The sequence below is a fragment of the Pleurodeles waltl genome, chromosome 7 (genome assembly GCF_031143425.1).
Source record: "Pleurodeles waltl isolate 20211129_DDA chromosome 7, aPleWal1.hap1.20221129, whole genome shotgun sequence".
NCBI lineage: Eukaryota > Metazoa > Chordata > Amphibia > Caudata > Salamandridae > Pleurodeles > Pleurodeles waltl.
In genome coordinates, this window is record NC_090446.1 from 1,406,799,548 (window position 1) to 1,406,821,378 (window position 21,831).

The window sequence follows — 21,831 nt, forward strand, 5'->3', positions numbered from 1 at the left end:
TCAGCATATTATTTGACAAATAACTTACATGCACAATAACAGTAATAAGGAAAATTGTAATGAAACAAAGGTCGAAAAGGAGCCTCTGAAAGGTGATATTGCTCCGGGGAGGGATATGTGCATTAATAGACCAGAAAATAAAGCCAGAAGACCTGTGTTTCTAGGGAGATGAGGGGGGATGTAATGTGCACAGGGTATTCCCCCGATAGATGTAGTCTGTATACCCAAAGGATGCCTTAATCAGATAGATGGAAAGCTTTGAGTCTGGGTGGTGTAAAGCAAGAATATTCCAAACTGTGTGTGTTATCCTATCACACAGGAGTTCCAAAGCCATGACATGCCCAAGGTATGTAAATTATTGGGCAATGCGACGGGCAGAAGGTTTCTTCCAATGAAGGGCAATACGTTGTTTGGCAGCACTAACACATGGCCTATGTAGAGCTGTAGGAAAGTACCATCTTGCCTGGCATGTTACCCCCATTTTTACATGTATGTCAGTTTGTTTTTGCCTGTCTCGCTGGGATTCTGCTAGCCAGGACCCCAGTGCTCATAGTTTGTGGCCTGAATGTGTATACCTGTGTAGTGACTAAGGCCCATATTTATACTTTTTTAGTGCCGTATATGCGTCATTTTTTGCCGCAAAAGCGGCGCAAACTTACAAATACAATTGTATTGTGTAAGTTTGCGCCGCTTTTACGTAAAAAAGTGGCGCAAATGCGGCGCTTAAAATGTATAAATATGGCCATAACTGTGTCACTGAGGCTCTGCTAACCAGAACCTCAATGCTTATGCTCTCTCTGCCTCTAAATTTGTCACTATAGGCTAGTGACCACTTTTACTAATTTTAATTGGAACACTGGAACACCCTTATAATTCCCTAGTATATGGTACCTAGGTACCCAGGGTTTTAGGTTCCAGAAGATCCCTATGGGCTGCAGCATTTCTTTTGCCACTCATAGGGAGCTCAGGCAAACCTTTACACAGGACTGTCATTGCAGCCTGAGTGAAATAACTCACACGTTATTTCACAGCCATTTGCACTGCACTTAAGTAACTTATAAGTACTTACCTGCTAGCAGACTGGAACCGGAGCACCCCTGTTCTCCATAGGCACCTATGTTATTTGGGCCCTACTTTGACCTCTGCACCCGACCGGCCCTGTGTTGCTGGTGCTGGGTGTTTAGGGTTGACTTGAACCCCCAACGGTGGGCTGGCTATGCCCAGGATACTGAACTTGTAAGTGCTTTACTTACCTGAGAAACTAACCAATACTTACCTCACCCAGGAACTGTTGATTTTTGCAGTGTCCACTTTTAAAATAGCTTATTGCCACTTTTTGCCAAAACTGTGTACATTACTATTTTAATTCAAAGTTCCATACTTACCTGTGTGAAGTACCTTACAATTTATGTACTTACCTAAATTCTGAATCTTGTGGTTCTAAAATAAATTAAGAAAAGAATATTTTTCTATATAAAAACCTATTGGCCTGGAAGTCTTTGAGTGTGTGTTCTCATTTATTGCATCTGCGTGTACAACAAATGCTTAACACTACCCTCTGATAAGCTTACTGCTCGACCACACTACCACAAAATAGAGCATTAGAATTATCTAATTTTGCCACTATCAACCTCTAAGGGGAACCCTTGGACTCTGTGCACACACTCTTTCACTTTGAGATAGTATATACAGAGCCAACTTTCTACAAATATGAAGTGTCTAAAGAGGCATATGGAGGCACTCGGGGTCAGGGGAGGCATGTGATATAGGTTAAGAGGATGGCTGCGTTCTTGGCATGGAGTTGTGGTGAAAATAGGTGTGGAGGCATGGCTGGGTAGGGGAAGTGAGGAAAAAGGCTAATTCAAGTGGCAAGTGTCAAATTGTAGTGGCACATGAGTTTAGCGTGTGGGGGAGGGTAGTGGGTGGGAAGACTCCCTAGGACATCAGTTGGCCTAAAGAGGAGAAACAGAAAGTTAGAAACACAAACAATTAAAGGCCAACAGGGCCTTACTACTCCATTTAAGTCTTAATATGGCCAACACAGCTGTGCACAGGCCATTCTAGAGAAGTCACTCTCCTGAGGGTTGAATTGAGGAGGGAATGCTGCAATGGCTATATGCAATAAATCCCATGAGTCCCCAACACCCGCAGACAGTGTGAGCCAGGGTAGAGAACAGACCAGGAGCGTTCATAAGTTGATCAGGGGCCCAAAGTGTTCCATTACAGCTGGGTTGTTCAATGAAAGGGCAGTAGGGCGTGGCATATTGAAGGTCATAGAAAGAGGTCTAGTTGCCTTAGGTCCCTGTTGTTGGGGCTCTTACAAATAGACTCACTTTTTTGGATTGTCCAAGCCCCCTGGCCAAAAGGATGAGGCACTCCTCATTCTGTTGCGATTTGTAGGAGAGAAGAAGGACCGACCTGTAAACAGCCAGAGGCCGAGAGGGTGGGCGAGGAGCCCCTCTCTAAGTTGCAGTGGAGTTGGATGATGTCCTTCTTGGTTTCACAGGATGCAAGCTCTTTGCTGTGTTTAGTGGAGTGCTGGGATTTCACTGTGGTTCATGTGGGACAGAGAGATTTGTGGGTGGGAGACGAGGGCGGGGAAGAGCTGGGGTCTTGCAAGTCAGTCTTCAAGTGCCTCCTTCAATTAGCATATGCCCGGTGGTTGCCCTCCCATTTAAATATGATGGCAAAGGAGTGGCCCCATTGGTGGCAAATGTTAAGTTCCCGCAGTTTATTGGTGAATGGTCTAAAGTACCTGCAGCATCGCAGAGTAACAGGTACGATGTCCTGAAAGAATTGAACAGTGTGGCCTCAGAAGGCCAAGTCCGCTTTGTTTCACAATGCTTACAGGATAGCCTCTTTTTCGGTGAAAAAGTGTACCTGCGTTAAGATATCTGGCGTGAAGACAAGACACTCTGGGGCAGATGCCACTCAATGAGCTATATCCAATGCAGAGGGAAAGGCGTCCTTATCCTCATGGATCGCGTGTAGGAGGTCGGCGATGAATGCTATTGTATCCATGCCCTTTGCCCCTCTAGCAATTCCTCTGATGCGGATATAGTTCTTCCAGCTCCTGTTTTCACAATCCTCCTGTTTCATTTGCAGTTCAATCTGTTGTTCCGCCACAGCCATGACCTTGCACCATAAAGTTTCTTGATCCTCCGAGGGGGTGTCAACAGCGTGTTCCAGGTCATCCACTCGCTCGCCCAGTTTGTTGACCTTGCGGTTAAGTTTGTGGATGCCAGTCTTCAATTCTGATTTGATGAGAGCCAGTTTCAGAACTGAGTTCCTGTAGAAAGTTATCCATGTAAGAGAAAGTTATCCATGTAAGCTTGAGTGATAGGCAAAGAGGGAGAGTCCCCAGATGTAGCCCCTGGGGAGGTATTGAAAGAGTCCATGGTTGTAGAATATGCTTTCTGCCACAAAGAGGTGACAGGATTGTTCCTGGGTTGGCCACTGGATGTGCCCTTTGCAGATTTGCCACATCGCATGACAGGGCACAGCAGGAGTTCCCAGCAGGTGTTGAGGCACAGTGCAAGTGGTTATTGCAAAAGGCACATTGAGTGTTATCTCTGTTGTAGCAAGAGTGTGGTACTTGTCGGCCAGCCATAATATACAGGGCAGAGAACAAGGACAGGTACCCTGATATATGTCAAGTTGTAGGGTCTAGGGTTAAGGTGTGTGTGTAGTGCGTGGTGGTGAGGTGTGGAACACCACACTACAGCTAGTGCAGGGCCAAGGCAGGTGAGCGCTTGTCACAGTGCTTGGGGGGAGGGCGGCTTATACCTGAAGTGGGCCACTGTGGCGAGAAGTACCTTCAGGGAGCTTCAAGTATTGTGCAGGACCCAATCCGTCAGCCCTCTAGTTTTACAAAGCAAATTAATGACACAGGGAGGTGTCTTCATGGTGAGACTTGACTTTGGGGGCAGGCGAGGGGTGGTGCCACCCATATGGTTCCAGACTGCAGGACATAATGTGGTGGGAGCAACAGTGAGAGGAAGAGCAACAGAGAATCTGCTGCAGGAGTCCAGTGACTGCCCTCTTCCTAGTGACCCTCCAGTCCATATGTCCCATCCAACAGGGCAGAGATGGCCACCAAAACAATGTAAATCAGCTCACCAGATTATGGGATGTTGTATTTTGGTTAGCTCGTGGTCTGTTATTTTGCAAAAAAATGATGTCAGCAGCTTCTGGCCAGACTAGGATTCAGGAACTGCTGTTGCAGGGCCTCAATGTTGCCCCTGCTATATTACCAAGGTGGGTGAGAGAAGACGGGCCCCCAAGTCTCCTCCCATTTATACAACATGTCCTGTGGGTCCAGCATGGCTCAAATTGGCCCAGGGGTCTTGATTCTATGGTCCAGCAGCCAGAATCCGCTCTTAATTAACCCCTGTCTCTACATTGCACCGCAGGCGCAGTGTTTATGAGCTGCGGTGACCTGATGGAAAAGTTGACAGCTCTGCTGTTGTCGGCCACTGCCGGTGAATCACGCTGAGCTCAATTCGTGCTCAGGAGCTATCTAAGCGCGAAGATGAAGCGGTTCACCGGCGTTGTGGAGTCTGTCCGCTGGGACAGATTGAGAAAGTTTCCTTGCCTCACATATACACCGTAACACACGGAGAGAGTGAGGGAGCGGAAAATGGTTAGGAGGAACTCAACCGTACTAGGCTCCCTATGTATGTGTCCAGAAATAACACAAAAAAGTACGGGGTTCACTAATAAATCAAAGAGCGTGAGTATGGGGCATGCTTATGCTCCCCCCTGCTCGAAGTCCTTACTAGGAAAATGAGGTCAGTGCGATGCTGTGGAGTGTTGAAAAAACAGGGGGAATTTCCTTTACGGACTAGGTGGTCTCACACACTATATAGTGTCATGCTTCATCATTTGACCACCTAGTCCCACCCAGGTAGGGCAGTGCCCCCTGGGCGGACTCAACCTCACTGTTAAAAGAACATGAGGGAGTGCGTAAATTAATTCTTGGTCTGGAAAAATTTGGGATCCAGCTAACCTAGGGAAAATAAAAACACCTAACCAGTCACCAGTGCAAAGTTCCAATTTAATAATGGTGTCTGTTTGGTGTGTGTAGGAAGTTGGCTCTGTATGCACTATTTCAAAGTAAGGAATAGTATGCACAGAGTCCAAGGGTTCCCCTTAGAGGTAAGATAGTGGCAAAAAGAGATAATACTAATGCTCTATTTTGTGGTAGTGTGGTCGAGCAGTAGGCTTATCAAAGGAGTAGTGTTAAGCATTTGTTGTACATACACACAGGCAATAAATGAGGAACACACACTCAGAGACAAATCCAGGCCAATAGGTTTTGTTATAGAAAAATACCTTTTCTTAGTTTATTTTAAGAACCACAGGTTCAAATTCTACATGTAATATCTCATTTGAAAGGTATTGCAGGTAAGTACTATAGGAACTTTGAATAATCACAGTAGCATATATACTTTTTACATAAAACAGAATAAGCTGTTTTAAAAGTGGACACTGCAATTTTCACAGTTCCTGGGGGAGGTAAAGTAATGTTAGTTTTTGCAGGTAAGTAAACCACCTACGGGGTTAAGATTGGGGTCCAAGGTAGCCCACCGTTGGGGGTTCAGAGCAACCCCAAAGTCACCACACCAGCAGCTCAGGGCCGGTCAGGTGCAGAGTTCAAAGTGGTGCCCAAAACGCATAGGCTTCAATGGAGAGAAGGGGGTGCCCCGGTTCCAGTCTGCCAGCAGGTAAGTACCCGCGTCTTCGGAGGGCAGACCAGGGGGGTTTTGTAGGGCACCGGGGGGGACACAAGTCCACACAGAAAGTACACCCTCAGCAGCGCGGGGGCGGCCGGGTGCAGTGTGCAAACAAGCGTCGGGTTTTCAATGGGAGTCAATGGGAGACCAAGGGGTCTCTTCAGCGGTGCAGGCAGGCAAGGGGGGGGCTTCTCGGGGTAGCCACCACCTGGGCAAGGGAGAGGGCCTCCTGGGGGTCACTCCTGCACTGAAGTTCCGATCCTTCAGGGGCTGGGGGCTGCGGGTGCAGGGTCTTTTCCAGCCGTCGGGATTTTAGAGTCAGGCAGTCGCGGTCAGGGGGAGCCTCGGGATTCCCTCTGCAGGCGTCGCTGTGGGGGCTCAGGGGGGACGACTTTGGTTACTCACAGTCTCGGAGTCGCCGGAGGGTCCTCCCTGAGGTGTTGGTTCTCCACCAGTCGAGTCGGGGTCGCCGGGTGCAGTGTTGCAAGTCTCACGCTTCTTGCGGGGATTTGCAGGGGTCTTTAAATCTGCTCCTCTGAAACAAAGTTGCAGTCTTTGTGGAACAGGGCCGCTGTCCTCGGGAGTTTCTAGTCTTTCTTGAAGCAGGGCAGTCCTCTGAGGATTCAGAGGTCGCTGGTCCTGGGGAAAGCGTCGCTGGAGCAGGGTTCTTTAGAAGGCAGGAGACAGGCCGGTAGGACTGGGGCCAAAGCAGTGGGCGTCTTCTTTTCTTCTTCTGCAGGGGTCTTTCAGCTCAGCAGTCCTCTTCTTCTTGTAGTTTCAGGAATCTAAATTCTTAGGTTCAGGGAAGCCCTTAAATACTAAATTTAAGGGTGTGTTTAGGTCTGGGGGGTTAGTAGCCAATGGCTACTAGCCCTGAGGGTGGGTACACCCTCTTTGTGCCTCCTCCCAAGGGGAGGGGGTCACATTCCTATGCCTATTGGGGGAATCCTCCATCTGCAAGATGGAGGATTGCTAAAAGTTAGAGTCACTTCAGCTCAGGACACCTTAGGGGCTGTCCTGACTGGCCAGTGACTCCTCCTTGTTATTCTCATGATCTCCTCTGGCCTTGCCGCCAAAAGTGGGGCGTGACCGGAGGGGGCGGGCAACTCCACTAGCTGGAGTGCCCTGTGGTGCTGGAACAAAGGGGGTAAGCCTTTGAGGCTCACCGCCAGGTGTTACAGCTCCTGCCTGGGGGAGGTGTTAGCATCTCCACCCAGTGCAGGCTTTGTTACAGGCCACAGAGTGACAAAGGCACTCTCCCCATGTGGCCAGCAACATGTCTCGAGTGTGGCAGGCTGCTAGAACCAGTCAGCCTACACGGGTAGTTGGATTAGGTTTCAGGGGGCACCTCTAAGGTGCCCTCTGGGGTGTATTTTACAATAAAATGTACACTGGCATCAGTGTGCATTTATTGTGCTGAGAAGTTTGATACCAAACTTCCCAGTTTTCAGTATAGCCATTATGGTGCTGTGGAGTCCGTGTTTGACAGACTCCCAGACCATATACTCTTATGGCTACCCTGCATTTACAATGTCTAAGGTTTGGCTTAGACACTGTAGGGGCACAGTGCTCATGCACTGGTACCCTCACCTATCGTATAGTGCACCCTGCCTTAGGGCTGTAAGGCCTACTAGAGGGGTGACTTATCTATACTGCATAGGCAGTGTGAGGTTGGCATGGCACTCTGAGGGGAGTGCCATGTCGACTTACTCGTTTTGTTCTCACCAGCACACACAAGCTGGTAAGCAGTGTGTCTGTGCTGAGTGAGGGGTCCCCAGGGTGGCATAAGATATGCTGCAGCCCTTAGAGACCTTCCCTGGCATCAGGGCCCTGGGTACCAGGGGTACCAGTTACAAGGGACTTACCTGGATGCCAGGGTGTGCCAATTGTGGAATCAAAAGTACAGGTTAGGGAAAGAACACTGGTGCTGGGGCCTGGTTAGCAGGCCTCAGCACACTTTCAATTCAAAACATAGCATCAGCAAAGGCAAAAAGTCAGGGGGTAACCATGCCAAGAAGGCATTTCCTTACCGTGTGGTTAAAAACTAAAAGTGGGACACCTCCGTGAGAACAAGGACTCACAGGGTCACCTATCTAAAATTTGGTTGCCAACATGTTTTTGCCCTTAATGATGAGCCAAGGAAGGTCTCGGGGCATTCATCAGGGCCTCGGATCCCTAAGACTCACACTGGAGTGAAATAGCCTACTCCAAAATAATGGAGAGTGAAAGTAATAAGATAATGGGCCTACCTTACCCAAGGAATCACCTTGAGGAGGCCTAAGGAATGTAAAACAGAGAGGCAATTAAAACAAAGGTGAAATACAACACTGCACAGCAAACCACACAAACACGTGACAAGGAGAAAATCACTCATGCACAGTACATAAGTGGAAGGCAATTCTACCACTAACAACGAGGAGGAATTCTTACCCTATCCCTAGAGACTACTAGCCTCTGGTATCCAGGAGGGGGAGTGTCCCCTTATAGTCAAACACTAAGGATGAAAACAAGTAGCAAAGATAAGGAGGAGAAATATACACACACAAGAGAGGGTAACCCACAGCTATGCCTGCGCCTATCAATGAAAGCCAGAGCGGAGGAGGGTGCCCTAATCGGCACCAGTACCGTCCTCAGAAGTGGGTAGGTGGTGGAGTGTAGAAAGATCTGTACAGATCATGGCTCAATAAAAGAGAGAGCATTTTTAATAAACAAATTATGAGTAATGAATAAAGCGCGCCAGCCAAAACGAACAGTGCATAGAGATAAAAATTACACATGAACCCAGACATAATCTTATCTGTGCTGCGCGTGGTCAGAAGAGTCACTCACTACATCAAAGGGGGCACTCACTGTGCGCCTATACCATCCTCTCCCTGGACCGCTTGGTGGAATGGCTCAGGGAGAGGCGGTCTTTGATTAAGGGCGCGTTGGAAATCCTTCGACACCGCCGTGGTCCTGAGTTGCAGGTGTGGGCCATACGTGCCTAATCAGCGCCGTGAGCCCATGGTGCCGAAGGGGGCCAACGCAGAGACCGGAACGGTGTCTCCAAAGTCGGGTCTAGTGACCCGGCGTTGCACTGCTGGAGCTCTGGGGTAGCTGGGAAAAGTAGTTCCCAGCGGCCGTGTGGAGCCTCAGAGTGGAAAGAGAGAGAAAGGGGTGGGAGGGGGAAAGGGGAGGAGAAGAGGTTCAAAGTAGAAAGTAGCGAGAGGGAAGGGGGAGGAAAGGAGAGATGAGAAAGGAAAGAGGGGAAAGGAAGAGAAAGTAATAGGGAGAAATAAAGCAGAGATAACGCTCAATGAATAGAGGGGAGAAAAAGAAGGAGAAGACAAATTGGCACAACAAGAGGGAACAAGGAGGAAAGAAGGAAAACAAGTGGATGGAGAGGGGGAGAGGGGATCCGGGGAAAGAGGGGAAAAAGGAGGAGGAAAGGAGGGAAAAAAAGGGGGAAAGAAGGAGTTGCTGAAACCATGAGAGGGAGGAGAAAAGAAAAACAGCAGTAAAATAAAGAAGGGATAACAGAAGACAAGGAAAGTAGAGATGGTCCTTCAGGGAAGGGGAGTGAAGGGAAAAGGGAAAGGAAAACAAAAGAGGGGAGAGAAGGGAGTAAACAGAGAAGAAAGAACCGGTAGAGCAAAAAGTAGCCTAAACTCATTTTCTGAGTGAAAACCACAGGATCTCATCATTCAATCCAACGATGTCTGAATGTAATCTCCAGACCCAGCGCTGTTCAAACATGAACAGCTTCTGTGTCATGTTGTTGGTCATTGGAGACAATTGCTCAAGAACGGTCCAGGATAAATCATCTGGGGAATGATTGTTCTGGATGAAATGGTTAGTTAGCTTAGTAGCATCACGTTTACAGCGGATCATGCTCCTATGCTCAGAGGTACTAACCTTCCTCGTGGTCATTCCAACGTATTTGAGCTGGCAAGGGCATTTAATCAGATAAATAACATTCTCCTCCCTCTCATGGTTTCAGCAACTCCTTCTTTCCCCCTTTTTTCCCCTCCTTTCCTCCTCCTTTTTCCCCTCTTTCCCCGCCCCCCCTCCACCCACTTTGTTTATTTCTTTCCTCCTTGTTCCGCCTTGTTGTGCCAATTTGTCTTCTCCTTCTTTTTCTCCCCTCTTTTCATTGAGCGTTATCTCTGCTTTATTTCTCCCTATTACTTTCTCTTCTTTTCCCCTCTTCCCTTTCTCATCTCTCCTTTCCTCCCCCTTCCCTCTCGCTACTTTCTACTTTGGACCTCTTCTCCTCTCCTTGCTTCCCCCCCTTTTCGCTCTCTTTCCACTCTGAGGCTCCACGCAGCCGCTGGGAACTACTTTTCCCAGCGAACCCGGAGCTCCAGCAGCGCAACGCCGGGTCACCTGACCCGACATTGGAGATACCCTTCCGGTGTCTGCGTTGGCCCCCTTCGGGACCATGGGCTTGCGGCGGTGATTAGGCACTTATGGCCCACACCTGGAACTCAGGCCCGCGGTGGTGACAAAGGATATCCAACGCGCCCTTAATAAAAGACCGCCTCTCCCTGAGCCATTCCATCAAGCGGTCCAGGCAGAGGACGATATAGGCACACAGTGAGCGCCACCTTTGATGTAGTGAGTGACTCTTCGGACCACACGCAGCACAGATAAGATTATGTCTGGGTTCATGTGTAATTTTTATCTCTATACACTGTTCGTTTTGGCTGGCGCGCGTTATTCATTACTCATTATTTGTTTATTAGAGATGCTCTCTCTTTTATTGAGCCATGATCTGTACAGATCTTTCTACACTCCACCACCTACCCACTTCTGAGGACGGTACTGGTGCCGATTAGGGCACCCTCCTCCGCTCTGGCTTTCATTGATAGGCGCAGGCATAGCTGTGGGTTACCCTCTCTTGTGTGTGTATATTTCTCCTCCTTATCTTTGCTACTTGTTTTCATCCTTAGTGTTTGACTATAAGGGGACTCTCCCCCTCCTGGATACCAGAAGCATGTAGTCTCTAGGGATAGGGTAAGAATTCCTCCTCGTTGTTAGTGGTAGAATTGCCTTCCACTTATGTTCTGTGCATGAGTAATTTTCTCCTTGTCACGTGTTTGTGTGGTTTGCTGTGCAGTGTTGTGTTTCACCTTTGTTTTAATTGCCTCTCTGTTTTACATTCCTTAGGCCTCCACAAGGTAATTCCTTGGGTAAGTCAGGCCCATTATCTTATTACTTTCACTCTCCATTATTTTGGAGTAGGCTCTTTCACTCCAGTGTGAGTCTTAGGGATCCGAGGCCCTGATGAATGCCCGAGACCTTCCTTCGCTCATTATTAAGGGCAGAAACATGTTGGCAACCGAATTTTAGATAGGTGACCCTGTGAGTCCTTGTTCTCACGGAGGAGTCCCACTTTTTGTTTTTAACCACACCAAACAGACACCATTATTAAATTGTAACTTTGCACTGGTGACTGGTTGGGTGTTTCTATTATCCCTAGGTTAGCTGGATCCCAAATGTTTCCAGACCAAGAATTAATTTACGCACTCCCTCCTGTTCTTTTAACAGTGAGGTTGAGTCCGCCCAGGTGGAACTGCCCTACCTTGGTGGGACTAGGTGGTCAAATGATGAAGCATGACACTATGGGGGTCATTCTGACCCTGGCGGTAAAATCCGCCAGGGCCAACGACCGCGGGAGCACCGCCAACAGGCTGGCGGTGCTCCCTTGGGCATTCTGACCGCGGCGGTACAGCCGCGGTCAGAAACGGAAAACCGGCGGTGTACCGCCGGTTTTCCGCTGCCCTGGGGAATCCTCCATGGCGGCGCAGCTTGCTGCGCCGCCATGGGGATTCCGACCCCCATACCGCCATCCTGTTCCTGGTGGTTTTGGCTGCCAGGCACAGGATGGCGGTATGGGGTGTCGTGGGGCCCCCATAACAGGGCCCCACCAAGATTTTCAGACACTGAAAATCGCGACGGGTGCAACTGCACCCATCGCACCCCTTCCACTCCGCCGGCTCCCTTCGGAGCCGGCATCCTCATGGAAGGGTGTTTCCCGCTGGGCTGACGGGCGGCCTTCTGGCGGTCGCCCGCCAGCCCAGCGGGAAACCCAGAATACCCGCGGCGGTCTTTTGACCGCGCAGCGGTATTCTGGCGGTCCCAGCCAGGCCGGCGGCTTCTGCCGCTGGCCGGGGTCAGAATGACCCCTATATAGTGTGTGGGACCACCTAGTCCATAAAGGAAATTCTCCCTGTTTTTTCAACACTCCACAGTGTCGCACTGACCTCATTTTCCTAGTAAGGACTTCGAGCAGCGGGGAGCATAAGCATGCCCCTTACTCACGCTCTTTGATTAATTAGTGAACCCCGTAATTCTTTGTCTTATTTCTCACATATACTCCTCCACCTCAGCTGCAGAAAGATGCAAAATGCGCGTCTGGAAGATGGCTGCTCTGGCTCCATGAGGCCCCAGCTGAGGAGTGCAGGGGCTGCACAGTAGCTTAAAGGTTGGAGTCCATCGCTCCTCTCGGTTGTCTCAGGGTGCGGTGGGGTTGATACCCCTGCTGGTGTCTTGCAGTCTCTCCCTGTTGCTGGGGGAATGCTTAAAAGGCCAACTAGGGTCTAGAGACACAAAAAGATGGGTCTCACTCCATTGTTGGCTAAACCACGCCCCCTGGGCTTGGACCTTTGATGCACATCTCACTGTGGCTGACATCCAGGTGTGAACTCTGGTCACTTCCATGAACTGTGTTGTGGGACAATCAGCTCCGGAGTCATGCCTGCTAGTGGCTACTTTAAAAGAAGAAGAACTCCAACATAAAACTTAAAAGACTCACACTTTAATTTACATTTTGGTGTCTGGAAATGGACTATAAGAGACTGAGGCCCCAAATGTTGTCATTTGCCAAACAGCTAGATGGACAGTGTGTGAAGGGGAAGCTCTGCAAGCTTCTGCCAGTGACCAGGACTGGGGGGTAAAGGCCTGCTAGTTTTCCTGCTGGGTGAGGGAACTTCACTCAGGAAACTCCAGACCACTTACCCTGGAGTAGCAGCACCTGCCTGCTTGCCAAGACCAGTGTGCCCTGTGAGGAAGATAAGAGCGTTGAAGGGAGCAAGGTCCAGGAGGCAGCCCACCGTGAGGACTCCCTGAGCGACGTGTGAGAATTTGGCTGTGCACCAATCGGGTCATTGTCTGTGCACAGTGTTGGCTCACCAACCCTTGTATGCCATGAGAGGGCCGGTGTTGGCTGAGCTGTATGTTGAGCCCAATGTTGGTCTTGCTAAGCCCGTACCATTGACTGTGGTGACTCCGTATGTCAGAGGTGGCCACTGGTAAAGTTGCTACTGCGAGAATTGCTGAGACTCATAATCCTCCTGGCAGAGCGCTGGTGCCAAAGGAGCCGATGCCCATATTATCCTGTACCATGGCAATCTTGTATGCCTGGAGGGGCTGCAGGCACCAACATTGTCTAAGGATTCAGGTTGTGCCATAAGGAGAGACTGAGGCTGAGTTCAGCAGGTTGAAATTGCACTGTGAGGGAACTTCCCCTGATTAACCACTGAGGACTGCTGAGGACACCGTGGATGCTTTGCACCCTCACTGGCACCAGGCAGGAGCTGAAGAAAGGATTTCCTATCCTCCCTGTTGGGTAAAGCCAATCTACAGTGTCTTCACGAGCTAGGAGCTGCTGTGACAACTGCAAGAACTCCAGAACTGCCTCTCAGGATGGAGAGTCTGCGCTGCCGGGTTCTGCTGCATGGTCTGAGGGCAGCCAAAATTTGCAGAGCAGACCAGGACTTACCAGCATTCATGTTGAGGGCATCTGCTGCACCGCTGAACTGTTCCATGCCGCAAGAGCGTGTAAGATGTGAACTGGGCCAGTTGGCCCCAAGGGACACCCTGCTACTGGTGCTGTGTCACCATAGACACTTTTGACTAAAACTCGAAGATTTTAAAGGGAACTCTTGAGTACAGCTTAATAGTGAGCATTCCCTGGATGTGGCCACCAGTGAATGGCGAATAACTCCAAACATGTTACACAAAGGAGGTTGGGACAGGGATTTGCCTGAAAATTACTTAAAACCCTGCCAGTAAGGGAATTGTGTTGTTGCTTCTGAATGTTGTATTCCTTTGCATTTGTAGAGGTAGAAATAAATTATTACTTTTTTTTAAATAAAACAAGAATTTGACTGGACATTTATTTATTGTTCGTACTATTTGAGGGAGCCTTGTCTTCTTGACCACAGCTACCACAGAGAGTCAAGTGCAGAAGGGGTACTTGGCCCAGTGGTCAGGATCTACAGCATGTCAGGCCCTGGGCATCAGAGGTAAAAGGACTGAACCACCACTGTTGGGCCCAGTAGCCCCCATGTGTGCCCTGTGGCCCTCTGAAAGGAGTTCTGACAATCAGGAACAAAGGTTGTGATTTCCACAACTGGGTTATTTTGATAACCTCTTCTGCTTGCCTCTTGATCTGGCATGTGATTCTGGGATCATAGCAAATGGTGGAAGGCATAATTTAGTCCCATCCATTTCAGGAGGAAGGCATCCGTCGCCACTGCCAATAGATTATGGGGGTTATTACAACTTTGGAGGAGGTGTTAATCCGTCCCAAAAGTGACGGTAAAGTGACGGTTATACCACCAGCCGTATTACGAGTCCATTATATCCTATGGAACTCGTAATACGGCTGGTGGTATATCTGTCACATTTGGGACGGATTAACACCTCCTCCAAAGTTGTAATAACCCCCTTTGTCTTTGGCTGAAAAATGGTGCTATCTGAAAAGTTAACCTTGAGGCAAAAGGATCCATTTTGCAGGATCTCCATTTCTCAATCAGTTTTGTGAAAAAATAAGATATATTTTCGATTCACTGGAATCACAAAGAAACCAATAATTCCATTCTGCTACCAGGTGCCCCCTGTCAGAAAGTTGAACTGCTACTGCTGAAATGTTGGTTCAGCAGAACTCCCAAAACAACTCAGCTAGAATGTGAAATATATCACCACCTGAAGCAGTTGATATACTACACTGCTGACAAATTGTCAATCCTGAGCAAAATACAACAGTCTGATTTCTTTAGGTCTGAGACTGGATCACAAATTACCTTGCCAAAGGTTTGAGGCACTCGATATGAAGCTTCAGTTTGTCCTCTGGCCATCTGCTCCCTGTAGATCTCTCCACACTGTGCTGCTCAACCCAAGTGACTTGCCTCTGACTCAATCACAATGTCTGGCGGTACATTGTCAGTATAGAGTTATTTGTCTTTCATCAGGACTATGCAAATCTCTTTTTTTATAGCTTTGACCATCTGTTCAGGGAAAGAATTACTGTCAAGGAGTCTATGACAAACCCCAGGAACTCTCTCAGACTAACTAGGATTAAGAGAGACTTATTTTGGTTCACTACCTACCCCAATTCTTGGAGGAGTGAGAACGCCAGCTGGAGGTGGTATTGTAGAAGGACTGGCTCTTGACTGATTAACAAGATATTGTTAGGCATATGATAAGTCAGACTCCTCTCCGTCTTAGAAGTTGAACCACCAGTTTCATTAGCTTGGTAAAATTCCAAGAGTGTGAAGTTAGCCCAGATTGAAGCACCAAGAACGTGTAGGTTGACGTCTTCCAACAAAAATGTACGAAACAGCAAAAGGGAGGAAAAAGTGTGACTGAGAAGAAGGCATCCTTCAGGTTCAACAATACCAAAAAGTCTCCTTTTCTCTGCATATTTGGAAGAAGGTAAATACCTTTCATTTTTAATATGTCTGGGTGTCAAACTCTCAGAGGTTGATGACCAAACAATAACATCCCCCATTTTTGTCTACTAGGAAAAAGTTACTTGTAAAATCTCTTGAATGGGCAGACATTTCCTGAAATGCTTTCTTCTGAAAAGGAGAATCTCTTATTCAATAAATGCTCGCTTCTCAGTAGAGAAATGTATGGGTTTTGGGTGAGGAATATGGTGCGGTGTATCATAAAATTCCAAGAAGAATCTCTTAACCATCTGGAGCAAACAAGCATCCTGAGTAATGTTATCCCAATTTTGGATGAATAGTAAAATTTTTAAAGTCTCTCATACAAAGAGAAGTTGGAGAGCCCTTTACGGAAGTCTACATAATATACCCGTCCTCCTGGGACTCTCGAGGGGAAGAACACCTCTCCTTGGTAGTAGTAGTACCAGTAGCCTCTTCTCTTTGAAAAACCTCTAAAGGAGGGTTGGAAGAAAGCATGGCAAATGGAGAGACCACTGTCTCACTTAGTCCTGGTAAAAAGGTTTTCTGGAAAACCTTCTTTAAGATTTCCTGTGCTTTACCTAAAGAGGTGAATGTGCTCACCGATCTAGCCACCATCTTGACATATGGGTCCCCAAACAGTAAACCACCTGCTGACATGCCGGCTTCATTTGTGGTCAGCTTTGCATCAATACTTATACAAATGGACCTGCTCCTCTCAGCTGAGGGGAACAGCTTGTGTTGCCCAGTAAACAGCAGTCTGCGCCAAGCCTGCTAAGACACGTGGGTTGATAAGGGAACCCTGTTATTTAGCTGAAAAAGCTAAACCTAAAAGTTTGGAAAGGGGTCCTGAAAGATCTATCAATTTATCTTGACTCAAAATTGCCTTTTTAAAGGCTGGAAGGAAAGATATTTTGGAAGGGCTTGACACAGAATCATGGTCATCATTTCTTTGCCACTTGACCAATGGGGGTGAGGAATGGTTTAGATCCTCCTCAGTGTGATCAGTCTTGCCATCATTCCTAGATATCCTAATCCGAAAGGGTGGAATCAGACTACATCTCCTCATCAATCTCTTGAGAACCCCTGGCAAAGGAATCCAAATAGGCTGGCTTTAGATTGTCTAAGGCAGCCGCCTTAGCCTCTTTTTAGGTTTCAACAAGATATGTTCATGGCCCAGTCGGCAGAGCTCAGGGGCGGGGGTTTGTCAGGCTCTGGCAGTAGGAAAAAGAAAGATCTGAGGTGTTGGTTCAAAGAACCCAGAGAGGTGAAAATTGATTTTTGAACATATCTTTGGGTTGCCTAATCCATTGCAGGTCTATCCCTCCATAGAAGATATTCCTCTACACCCCCAGGGATGAGATCAATAGATGGTTGTTAGAAATGGGGTCTCTGGTGCAGTCAGTTTGCACTCTGCCAAGCAGGCACCCTCACTCTAGTCAGGGCAATAGAGACAGTTCGATAACCCCTGCTCACCCCCTTGGTAGTTTGGCACAAGCAGTCATTATCTCAAAGGCAATGTGTAAAGTATTTCTACCAACACATACAGTAATGCAATTAAAACACTACAAAATGGACACCACACCAGTTTAGAAAAATCGGGAATATTAATCTAAATCAACCAAGACCAAAACGCCAAAATTCCAACATACACAAGTCAAGATATGAATATTCAAAAGAATAAGAGTCTTACTCCATAGAAAACAATGCAAATGTTAATTTTACACAAAGTACCTGGTTTGCGTAAAAAATAAGGCCGCACAGGCGAGTGTGCATCAGAAAAGTCAGTGATGTGTCGATTCCTTACTTGCAAGTAAGGCTGTGCATCATTTCTTCTCCAGTCGGGTCGGCGATGCATCGTTTTTTTCTCCCACAAGAGAGCGATGTGTCGATTTCCGGACCGGCACCTCAGATCCTTGCGCTGATTTTTGACGCCCAGCAATGATGCGTGAGAAATCCGGCCGCACAGTGTTGGAAAGCCACGCTGTGTATGGTTTGCGTCGTTATCAGCAGCCGGAAGCGGGCATTGCATCGTTTCTCCAGCTGCAATGTGTCGATCTCCCAGCTGCGATGCAGGTGGAGCGTCGATTTTAGCCGCGAAGCGGTTGGCATGTTGCTTTTCAGCCGCATTGCAGGTGGTGCGTAGAAATTTCCACCGCATGGTGTTCTGCGCCTGGATTTCAGTCCTTGTTCTGCCAACTTCACCTCTCAAGTGTCCAGAGACTAGACAGGGCACCACTTGGCAGGGCAGGAGTCTCAGCAGATAGTCTAGTTGCTGGCAGAGGAAGTCTTTGATGCCCCTGAGACTTCAAAACAGGAGGCAAGCTCAATCCAAGTCCTTGGAGATTCTTCACAAGCAGGAATATACCACAAAGTCCAGCCTTTATCCTATTTCAGGCAGAAGCTGCAAATGAAGGCCAACCCAGCAAAGCACAGTCACAGGCAAAGGGGCAGTACTCCTCCTCCAGCTCTTCTCCTTGGCAGAGGTTCCTCTTGATTCCAGAAGTAATCTAAAACTCTGGGGTTTTGGGTCCACTACTTACACCCCTTTCTGCCTATGAAGTAGGCAAACTCCAAAGGAAAGTCTATGTTGTTCAAACAATCCTGCCTTTCCCGGGCCTGGCTGTAGACTCACACCAGGGGGTTGGAGACTGTATTGTGTGAGGGAAGGCACAGCCCATTCAGGTGTATGTAAACCCTTCTCCCTCCACTCTAGCTCAGATGGCCCATCAGGATATGAAGGCTACACCCCAGCTCCCTTTGTGCCACTGTCTAGAGGGGAGTCACAAACAGCCCAACTGTCAGTCTGACCCATACATGGAATACACAAGCAGGCACAGTCAGAATGATTTAAGCAAAAACATGTCTACTTTCTAAAAGTGGCATTTTCCAACTGACTATTTAAAAAACAACTTTACCAAAAGATGTATTTTTAAATTGTGAGCCCAGAGAGACCAAACTCCACATTTCTATCTGCTCCCAAAAGGAAACTGCACTTAAAAGATATTTAAAGGCAGCCCCCATGTTAACCTATGAGAGAGATAGGCCTTGCAACAGTGAAAACCACATTTGAAAGTATTTCACTGTTAGGACATGTAAAACACATCAGTACATGTCCCACCTTTAACATACAATGCACCCTGCCCATGGGGCTACCTAGGGCCTACCTTAGGGGTGCCTTACATGTATAAAAAGGGACGCTTTGGGCCTGGCAAATGGGTACACTGGCCAGGTCGTATTGGCAGGTTAAAACTGCACACACAGACACTGCAGTGGCAGGTCTGAGCCATGTTTACAGGGCTATTTATGTGGGTGGCACAATCATTGTTGCAGGACCACTAGTAAGATTTGATTTACGGGCCCTGGGCACATCTAGTGCACTCTACTAGGGACTTACTAGTAAATCAAATATGCCAATTATGGAAAAGTCAATTACACATACAATTCACACAGGGAACACCTGCACTTTAGCACTGGTCAGCAGTGGTAAAGTGCCCAGAGTACCAAAACCAGAGTCCAGCAAACACAGTCTAAACATGGGAAGCAGAGGCAAAAAAACAGACAGGGGAGACCACGCCAAGGATGCCCGGCCTAACAATGGTTCTGTAGGATAACTTTGTGGCATGATCCCTGAAGGGAAATATATATACAGTTTGAACCAAAGTCTATGTCACGTCTCCCTAAATACATTATAGGGTCTCACTACTACTCACCTGTAGGTGTGAATAAGGAGGGAGAGTACCCTCAGTCAAGTCTCACACTGCTCTGTAACTAGCCTACCCCCTGGTTCAATGAACCTGATCAATTGTTATTGCAGCCTAAGCCACAGCATGAGGCTAACATCAATGGACTCAAGGGGTTCATATATTAAAAACACAGAAGCCACCCACTGAACCACCCTATAGGGCTGGATCTGCTTGTTGCAATGTGGACAGGGGGCCAGGCTGAGGGATGTTACCTTTTCAGAGCCAGAGGAGCAGAGAGTCTGATGAGGTGGTTCAGAATAGCGTTGCAGGCAGCTGAATAGGCATGAGAGAGTCACAGAGGCAATCAGATTTCCAGCTCTGTGTTAGGCGTCAAAATGGCGAAAGAAGGGGGAGACGGAAAAAGGCGCACCACACAGCCTGTCACCAGAGTAAAAGAGGACAACCCAGTTTGTGATTATTAGCCCTGCTGACATATACCCACACAGCACTGAACTCGGAAGAGTAATTCTTGTTCACAAACGAAGGCAATATAAAATAGAAAAACTGTATAACAAATTTAATATGAAGAAAAAGGGTACTTATAATGGCTGCCGAGCAGCAAGAAAGAGACAGAGCTATGCAAGTTGGAGCTGTTTAAACATTCATCTGTAATGTTAGTAATGCATAACCATGTTGATGGGACTTGTAGTTTTTCTCAAAGAACCATGGTCAGTGAAGGTCTTTGTTTCTGGAACATTGGATTATTACTGATGTAGGATGGCTGCTGTTTTATTAAAGCAAGAAAAAGGATGTATTATACAAAATTTCTGGTCCTGTTATTGGATCAGAAATCCTCACTTTCCAAGAACTGTGATGGGAAAATCATTTTATAGGGTGATATGATGGCACAGTTAGATCAGGATGCACATATAAATGTAAAGGGCATATAACCTAACTACAACACTCTATAAACCCATAGGAATACCATGATAGCACCAGTCCACACAGTAAAAATGTATTTATTCTATACAAAGTTTAGGTCTGTTTATTTTTATCTGGAGAAGTTAAAGTCGATTACTTTTGTCAATTCCCATTGAACTCTGAGAAAATGCTAACCCACTTATAGCATACTTGCCAACTTCTTTCCTCAAAAATGCGGGTGAGGTCAGACATGTAAGAGGGTGATTCCAATAAGGTCAAGGACTCGAATAAAGTCTATAAGACATTGTTTCGTCAGGAAGTCAATAGAAGTAAAGAGTGAGTAGACAGGTATGAACATAACTGACAAGCTTTTGAATAAAAAAATGTAGGTGGAGTCAGGCATTAAAGAAGATAATCCCATTAGGTGAATGGGGGAATGAACAGGAAAAATGCATGTGACATCTGCCAAAATGCGGATGAGCGGACAGATACATGAAATAACCCCCTCAGTGAACAATATCTTTTTTCTCAAGGAGCAACTGACACATTCAGACCATTGTGAAGTTCTGTACCTTAAAACAAAGTTAAACACATACCAATACCCCAAAGAATGTTTACAATCTTTCCCCTTTATTTGTCAGGATAGAGGAAGATAAGGACATATTTTTGTCTGTCTTTCACACCAATGTAGTAGGAAGGATGTACTTTCTGCATATGGACTACCTACCTGCTACAGCGTAATGAAAATGACTCCATACATATGTTATTTCTTCACTGTACAATTAATCCACTGTCACTGTAACAAGATGTTGGTGCATGGTTATCCACGGACACAGAGCACTGTAAATTTACAGACACAGACAACTGTAAATGATTCTATTCTCATACTCTGCACTCTTTTGACAATATGCCTTGCAAATAGCAGAAACCTTACAGACTATGTTGGAAATCATATCAATGGCATAATCTCTCTTACGTGCTATTTTTACTAATAAGATAGCTGACCCTCAGAACATGTAATCTCCTCACACTGGGCCCAGTTTAGTCCAAAAGTGTAAGTTTATGATTTTCAGGTATTCACAAAGGCAAGTTACTAGTAGAATCTTTACGTCCGTATAAGGAGAGTATCATCCATATTCGGGGCGGACCACATGCACTTGGGCCGGATCATCCAACCCTGGACCGGAATCGGTGTAATTACATGTGCGTGCACATTGTCAATCCCACGTGCAACCCAGCTCCAAAAAACAGATAAAAGTAGCACATAAGCAAGGGTCTGGCCTCTCCACAACCACGTTGTGCCTGCCTGCTCTGCAAATCCTGAAGCCATGATGCCCACTAGGAGGAAACAAAATGATAAAGAGGAGGAGACCACCATGAGACTGAAATTTATTGTGAGGAACTACAAGAGACTGCATGGTCTCCCACCCTACAGCAGCAGTTACTCATAGAAGGCAGCCCTATGGCAGCAGTTGGCAACAGCGGTCACTGCATTTGGGGAGGACATACGGACGGTGAATGACATCAAGAAGTGGCAGGATAAGAAGAGGAGGGTGAAGGAGAAGTACACCAGGATAGAGGTGGCACAAACTCTTCCAGGTGTACAAACTGGAGCCCACCTCTGACTAACCACACTTAAGAAGGATTTCCTCTCCATCAAAGACCCCCACCTGCTCCATGGGGTGCCTGTGATAAATGACCTCAATGTGGCGTCAGGTAAGATGCGATGATACTAACAATGGCACCAAATGAGTAATGTTTGTGATACCCAAAAAATTTGACCATGAACGTTGTCCA